The 6,941-nt window shown below is 39.9% G+C and overlaps 1 non-coding gene across 1 annotated transcript; it reads left to right on the top strand.

Annotated features, from left to right (window-relative positions):
* Positions 1-6,339: 6,339 nt before the first annotated feature.
* Positions 6,340-6,411, top strand: LOC141914373 (small nucleolar RNA snR61/Z1/Z11). Its single transcript, XR_012620817.1, has one exon. It is a non-coding gene; the product is annotated as a small nucleolar RNA snR61/Z1/Z11 (small nucleolar RNA).
* Positions 6,412-6,941: the final 530 nt, after the last annotated feature.

Genomic DNA, 6,941 nt, shown 5'->3' with positions numbered 1-6,941 from the left:
ATTGTCGTCCTCTCCCTGGGAACAAATGGCCGACCCGGTTTTTCTGACAATAGCGACCGACCGATGATAGCAGTGCGTCATTGTTCCGACACTTGTCTCTTCGCATTAGTAACGGCATTGGTCATAAATTCATAAACGTGCACGATGAATCCGATGGGTCAAGTGTACCTTTCACACTGACCGCGAGTGGTCAGTTGGTTATCAAGATGCTGCGCGCTAAAGTTCAGTTAATCCGTATATCCCGAGTCAGCTTCACCGGGTGCTTGTTGATGGTAATTAACAGGTGGCCACTTAACCCTGGAAATCAGGGACAAGTTAGGGAATTTTTTTTTTTTTTTTTTTTTGAAAAAAAGTCTGGTCATTTTGTTAAAAATCAAAAATTAGTGAAATTTGTTGAACAGTTTCCGTCTTATGTCTGACACTTATTCAACCGTGTTAATTGATTGGATTCTTAGCAGATTGAGTCAGGGAAACCAGCGTTCGTGTCAGGGCCGCCCTCGATTAGTATCTCTGGTTTTGTCGTAAGTCAACAAGTCGAAAGTTGTTTTCATTTAGAGACAAATTTTATCATTAAAGTCGTGGGTAAAAGTCTTTGATTGATTTAAGCATTGTAACAACAGGTGGCGCCGCTCTAGTTGAAGCTGCTGATGTCGTCTGTAGCCGATGATGCCTATCGCTAGTCTCTGAATATTGATTATATGAAGAGAACTTCACAAATAACTGAGGCTACACGCGACAATAATTCATCGGTCACATTTTCAATCGATCTCAGGGTCCCTACAACTCCTTGAATCCTTGAAAACTCCTTGATTTCTGAAAATATTTTTCAAGGTCCTTGAAAATCCTTTAATGGGGATTTTAAAAAAACGGGGATTTTGTTTTTAGATTTTCGACTTTTTTTCCTTATATATGACCGCGAAAACCTCCTTGAATTTTCAAAATTACTCCTTAAAAAGTCCTTGAATTCTGGATACCAGGAATTGTAGGATCCTTGGATCTGTTTTAAGGATGCAATAAAACTTAAATAACGTGTATAATTCGTTCCCTACCGTGGTATAATAGTGTTTGAATCATATATTTTATCAAGTCTCGGTTAGCTGTTAGTTTAGGTAGTGTTAAATGACAATTTAACTAATAAATTCCAAATTTGAAATTTTTGACGTAAAACTCGTTTTATCCAGGAATGACTGATGCGTGGACCCTGTCATAAATCTTGAGATGATTGGTTAAATTGCTGGTCGTCCGTAGCCGATGATGCCTATCGCTAGTCTCCGAAAACCTTATGACGAGAACTACAAACATTAACTGAGGCTACACTTCATTAATTCACTCCTAATATTAATCCCATTACGTTGAGGGTGTTGTTTACTTTCACTTACTAACTTCTTCGCTCTTAATTTATTTGCAAAGTGTCGAAACGTTTACTTCTGACTTTAGAATAATACCGTGGTTCAAGTGAGGAAGTTATTAAAGCTTAGCTAATGACATTCGTTGAGTAATGGAAGGAAGAGGGGATTATTATCCGAAGGAATTAAGGTTTTTCTGTTCGTTGTTGTAAGCGATGATATAGCGAGGCCTCGTTGGTTCGTCCTCAAATATTGCGTAACGAAATAATGAAATCACAATTCCGAGCGATTGAGTTCCGTTTGTCATTCGATCACCTATAAATTCTAATAGTGTAAATGTTAAGTTGAATTGAGTCATTCATTCATTTTAATGGAAGATTAGTAAAAAGGGGTCGGAATTTATCCGTTCGAATTCTTCGGCAGTCCGATGCATGCATGCATTGCACTTGTTCAGCTCATTGGAAATCTATATGATCTACTGATCTATTTCTCCTTAATAATTGGTCGTAATTATAAATTTTGAATACGGAATTATAATTTCTTCCATGTTCGCGTAACAAAGCTCGCTGCCTAGGGGTTCGAATAATTTTGATTGATCCCCCCATATTGACTTCGATATTTATTTAGAACTCCCGCTGACAAGGGCGTTGTTTGCAAACAGATAAAGCTATCTAAACTATTCGTATTCGGGCATTGTCTCCATGGTGGCCGTCCATTTAGACTGGAGACAAAACGTCCCATCTCGGAAATTGTCGGTGATGTTAATGTTATCGAGAATGGTTAATTTCTATAATGAACGCTGGTCTTAATCCCTCTTAAGGATTTGTAGACAAATTTATTCAAATAAGTCTGCGCGGTTTTGTTGGAGAGGATTTAATTTTCGCGTGGTTGGAATTTTCGTCGTTTTTTGGTCAGTTCGACGCTGAAGACTTAAACCTAAGCCTTGACACCGTGCAACTTGACCTTCGATGAGCTTAGGAGCGGAACTTGCTCACTTTTCTAGACCCAGTTGCGCAGCCCGTATTAAGTCCGAATGCGGTTTTATATCTTAATCAAACGGCCAGTTCCTACGTCGAGATCCTGGTCTTAGATTTTAAGATTGGTGTTCAATTATTAGATAGGTGAACTAAGTTTGATCGGTCCTAAGTCTAAGCCATGACTACGGAACTAATCCCGGGTCTTAACAATGTTAGATATGCTAAATAGATCTAAGCCGGTGTGATCTCGTTCTTGGTTGTGCTAAGTGGTTGCTGGCTAGAATATCCTACCAATGAAGACAAAGTTTATTGGGGCAAAAATTGCGAAGTTCCCGGCTACAGTTAGGCTCGAGTTAGGGTAGATTTTGGCCGCGGATAATTAGGTCTTTTTCGCGAAGTTTCGACGAAGGCAGGCGCACGCTCGAGTTTTATTAAAATTGGCCGTTTGCCCGACGAGCGGAAGAGAAATATTTCGTTTTGACTGCCGCGATGACAGGAGGGTTTAATAGATTTTCACATAGAAATAGGAGGCTCGGGTTACGCTGGCGTTTGTTCTGATCTTCAAATTCGAACGTTTAAACAGTTCGCACAGACTCGACTGAACGGCTCTGTTTAATCTCTGTCAAACTCGTCGTCGTTGTCGGAATCTAGATGACTCGGATAATATTCAAATATATAAGTTGAAAGTGAAAAAAAAAGAATTTAGCGTTTAGCGCGTTTCTAGTATTTTTCAGCATTTTTATTTACGATTGATTTGAAATTCTCAGCAATATGTGTTAATTCTGAATTCAAGTTTGTTCATTCCTAACAATTTCTGGCGGTTTTCTAGTGCGGGCCATTGATTTCGGGCTGCTGTTAAGATAAATGTCTAGAGAAAAGTTATTTCTGGATCTCTTTATTTTGTACTTCTACTGGTATTCATGGTTAAACACAAACTTTGTGCTTCTAGTGGTTTTATATAGTTTTTTTAACACCTTCCCCCTACTCCCTAATGGATCCAAACAGTGGGTAGATAATGCGATAATGTTATATCACAGGTGGAGGCTTAGGTTGCGTAATCACATAGGGTTATTAGGAAAAAGTTGAAAACCTGTCTTTGTTATACATTCATTCCTTGCGTTGGCATAAAATCCTCGAAAATAACCCACCGGCGAATAAAACCGCCTTTCCGACAGCCCGTTATAGGCCATTATCACTGCCGATCTATACATGACCAGTGAAGCTTGGTGCATTGTGAGTTTGCGAAGTCATTGTCGTTTTGTAAGATCTACAGTCATGCAGGTCTTTTCAATTCGGGTTTTATTCAACGGTGCCGGGGCTATAATACTATAGTGTAAGCTGGATGGCGTGTAAAACGTGCTGGCGAACATTGGGTGTCGCTCTATAGACAGGAGCCGGGGGTAGTATGCGAATAGCGACGCGACGCGAGCACATGGTCCTCTCTTCAGCGGCGCGGGTTGACGCCGAGGTCTACGCGGTTTAGGATAGGAATTATCGATACGAAGTACGAAGTAGGTAGAATTGGAATTTTACATTTTTCGATTAACAGCTTTGTAAATCAGAATTGTAGCATTAATGGTAAGGCTTGACGCGAGTTAACTAAAGTTGTGACGGCATTGCATAACTAGGCTCCAATTATGTTTGTATTAGATGGTGTAAGTAATAATTTGGTCCCGTCTAAGGATATCATGTGGGTTCTAAGTTTCGTCTTATATTAATAAAATGGTTTAGAAGAAGTTCATTTCCGAGTATCGGTATTTAAGGTTAGATTAGTGATTTACAATATCGGCGTATTAAACTCCTATAAAGTATATATGAGCTAATTGTTTCCGTCTCGTAACGCGGACACCAGGTGTCTATTATGATCGGGACATGGTTCGTGGGTTGCTCGGTGTAGAAATGTTATTATACGTGACCTAAACGCGGCAATCGTATGTTAGATGTATTAGATGTAGTGAGATACGTAAAAGGCGTAAATTGTAGATTTTATGAGTCACGTAATTGTTTGAATACGGATTGCGAATTTATGAATCGAAATCAATGGGTTAGTTGTCTTTCTGATAGGTTTTAGCTCAGGCCTAACCGCAGTTTAGGTTTACACATTATTCCTATGCGTTGCTAGTGTGACTGAGGATCGAGGTTAGGCCTATAGTCTGCTTAGGTACGCGGGGTTCTTTCCGGGCTCGAAAAATATTTTTTCTCCAGGCCCTAGAAGAAGCTATGGATATTTTGTTGTTTTTTTTTCTCTATGGCTTTGGAAAATCAAAAAATGGTCTCGAAATGTTATCTTCTTTTTATCGTTAATTCTATGCTTTATTCCTGATTTCTTATTACACATTTGATCAAAAGTTGATGAAAAGGCTTCGTCATCGGTAACGATAATAGGCACCTTTATTTACTTTGAATGGTCCTACATTCCCGTTACTCTAGGTTGGCGATTTCGGTACCTAACCAATAGCGACACCTAATCTACAGTCGGTCTGAAAACTTAATTTCGTTTTTTTTTTCTCGGGCGATGCCTTCATTATCGATCTCGATAACGAAACTAGGAATTAATCGACCCGCGCCTCGCGCGATATCGTTATTAGTCCTTACAGTCGTTGCCCTTTATTGTCGACGTCGACCTTCGGTAGCGGAGCCTTTTCAAAAGAGCGAATAGCGGCGAAAAAAATCGAGCTATTCTATAGAAAAAATGGCTTTTAAACGGAACACGTTTCAATAGTCTGAACAATCGTTTTATAAGACTGCGTATGTGTGTGTGTATATAGAAGCTATTACGCGAAGACGTTTTTGGCAATATTGACTTTTAATACGATTCGACTGATAATGAATGTTTTTACATACGCGGACAATGCCTCGAGCGCGACGGAGACGCTCGCTCGCTCGTTGTTGTTATCGTGCGCGCATTAACGCGTTTTTTTTTTTTTTTTTCCGTGACCTTTTTTTGACAGAGTTTAAGATCAGCCTTGCGACGACGATGATGAATGATCTCGTCGATGAAAAGAATGATATGTTGAAATACGCTTTTCTCCTTTTCGTGCGCATTTTTCCATCCTTCTTTTTAAGAGGAGCAAATCGATGTTGTTGATATTAGGTCACGGTTTCGGTGACAGTTATTCGTCGTATACAAGGAGGGTTCATGCCAAGTTGACTTAAAGATGGGTCATTCGGCAAAAGTCTTTTGACTTTATAAGTTTTTGGTCAATGATGTAAGAGAATTAGCACTGAACAGTCTAACATTGTACTCTAATTGTTGGAAGCCTTAAGTAAGATGTCTTCAAGAATGCATGGTGGCCACTAACTGGAAATCAGGGAATTCGATTTAGAAAAAGTAGAAGTCTTAATTATTGAGACTAGTAGATCGCGTGTAGAATCAAACAGATTCCGTCTATGACTTCTGTATTTGACTGTGTTAATTGATTGGATTCTTAGCAGATGTGCATGTCGGGTAAAAAGCAAGTGAAATTCAAGTGGCCGCCCAAAGTGTTAATGTTTGAATTTAGGTTCTCGAATGATGATGTGTTGGTCAAGATTTATGATTGAAAGTCTGTACATGAAAATGATGTTTTCCTACCTGTTCGATATTAGTGATCGTCTCGTGCAATAACCTCTATTCTCTTTGTATATTTACAGGTCAAAGATGGAAGATCTTCGGACAAGATTTTCCCCGATTCGCCATTGCGAGAATATCATCGACGTAACAAGACTACAAGACTTACTCAGGCACGTGGCGATTACGATGGCGTTCGAGTTGCAGTTCATTTTTCTCAAGTCGGGAACGATTTCAACGACTTCAGTCGCTTTCAGTTTTATTTTTGCACGTTCTTCTCTTCCGTTACGAAAGAGAATGCACTCTTTATTTCATTTGAATTCGTTAAATCGCTTGTTTTTCGTCTGTTTTATTTTTCCATTAGTTATTTTCGCTTAAAAGGCTCGCCAGGCAGCGGGCGTTGATAGACAGCATGCCAACCTGAGGATGCCAGCAGACGGTTCGTCTACGGTTGCGTCGAGATCGGTTTTAATGATGAAAAAACTTTTGTCAGTTCTGCTACTGCATCAATCAATGCTGATATTCTGATATCTGAAAAACCGTCTCACGACGCTCGCGACGAGATGAAACATGTCGTCGATGCCGTGGTGAATTGCCGGTTCGACGTAGGACGCGGCGGCTGCAATATTTGTTACGAATATTTACTCAAATTGCACTCGTCCCGGCCTGCGTTTAGCTCGGCTTCTTCGTTCTGTCGTCGCAACTGGAAAACGTTGCTAGTATGGTCGAGCGCGGTATCGTTAAAAATGTAAAAATTCGCTTGAAAATTACGGATACAGTTGAGTTGTTAATGCCTCACGAGTGCTGGAACGACTAGATACTTTACTATTAAGTGTTGATTGCTTATCTAGTTTATGATCTTAGTTACGGCTTAGACGATCTTTGAATTATCTTACATAGTAACGCATGAGTAAGCCTAACTCGACTGTATCCGTTTATTTCCGAGTTCAATTGTGCCGGGTAAGCAGTTGTCTGTTGTTTCGATTTCAGCGTTGTAACGAGGCGACGATATTAGCAGGTTGCGACTGGCGCAATTTGTTCAGTTCCGTTATCAAATTGCACTGGTCC

The sequence above is a fragment of the Tubulanus polymorphus genome, chromosome 12 (assembly GCF_964204645.1).
Source record: "Tubulanus polymorphus chromosome 12, tnTubPoly1.2, whole genome shotgun sequence".
Classification (NCBI taxonomy): Eukaryota; Metazoa; Nemertea; class Palaeonemertea; order Tubulaniformes; family Tubulanidae; genus Tubulanus; species Tubulanus polymorphus.
The sequence above is the reverse complement of the archived record's forward strand: the minus strand, read 5'-3'. Positions and strand labels throughout refer to the sequence as shown.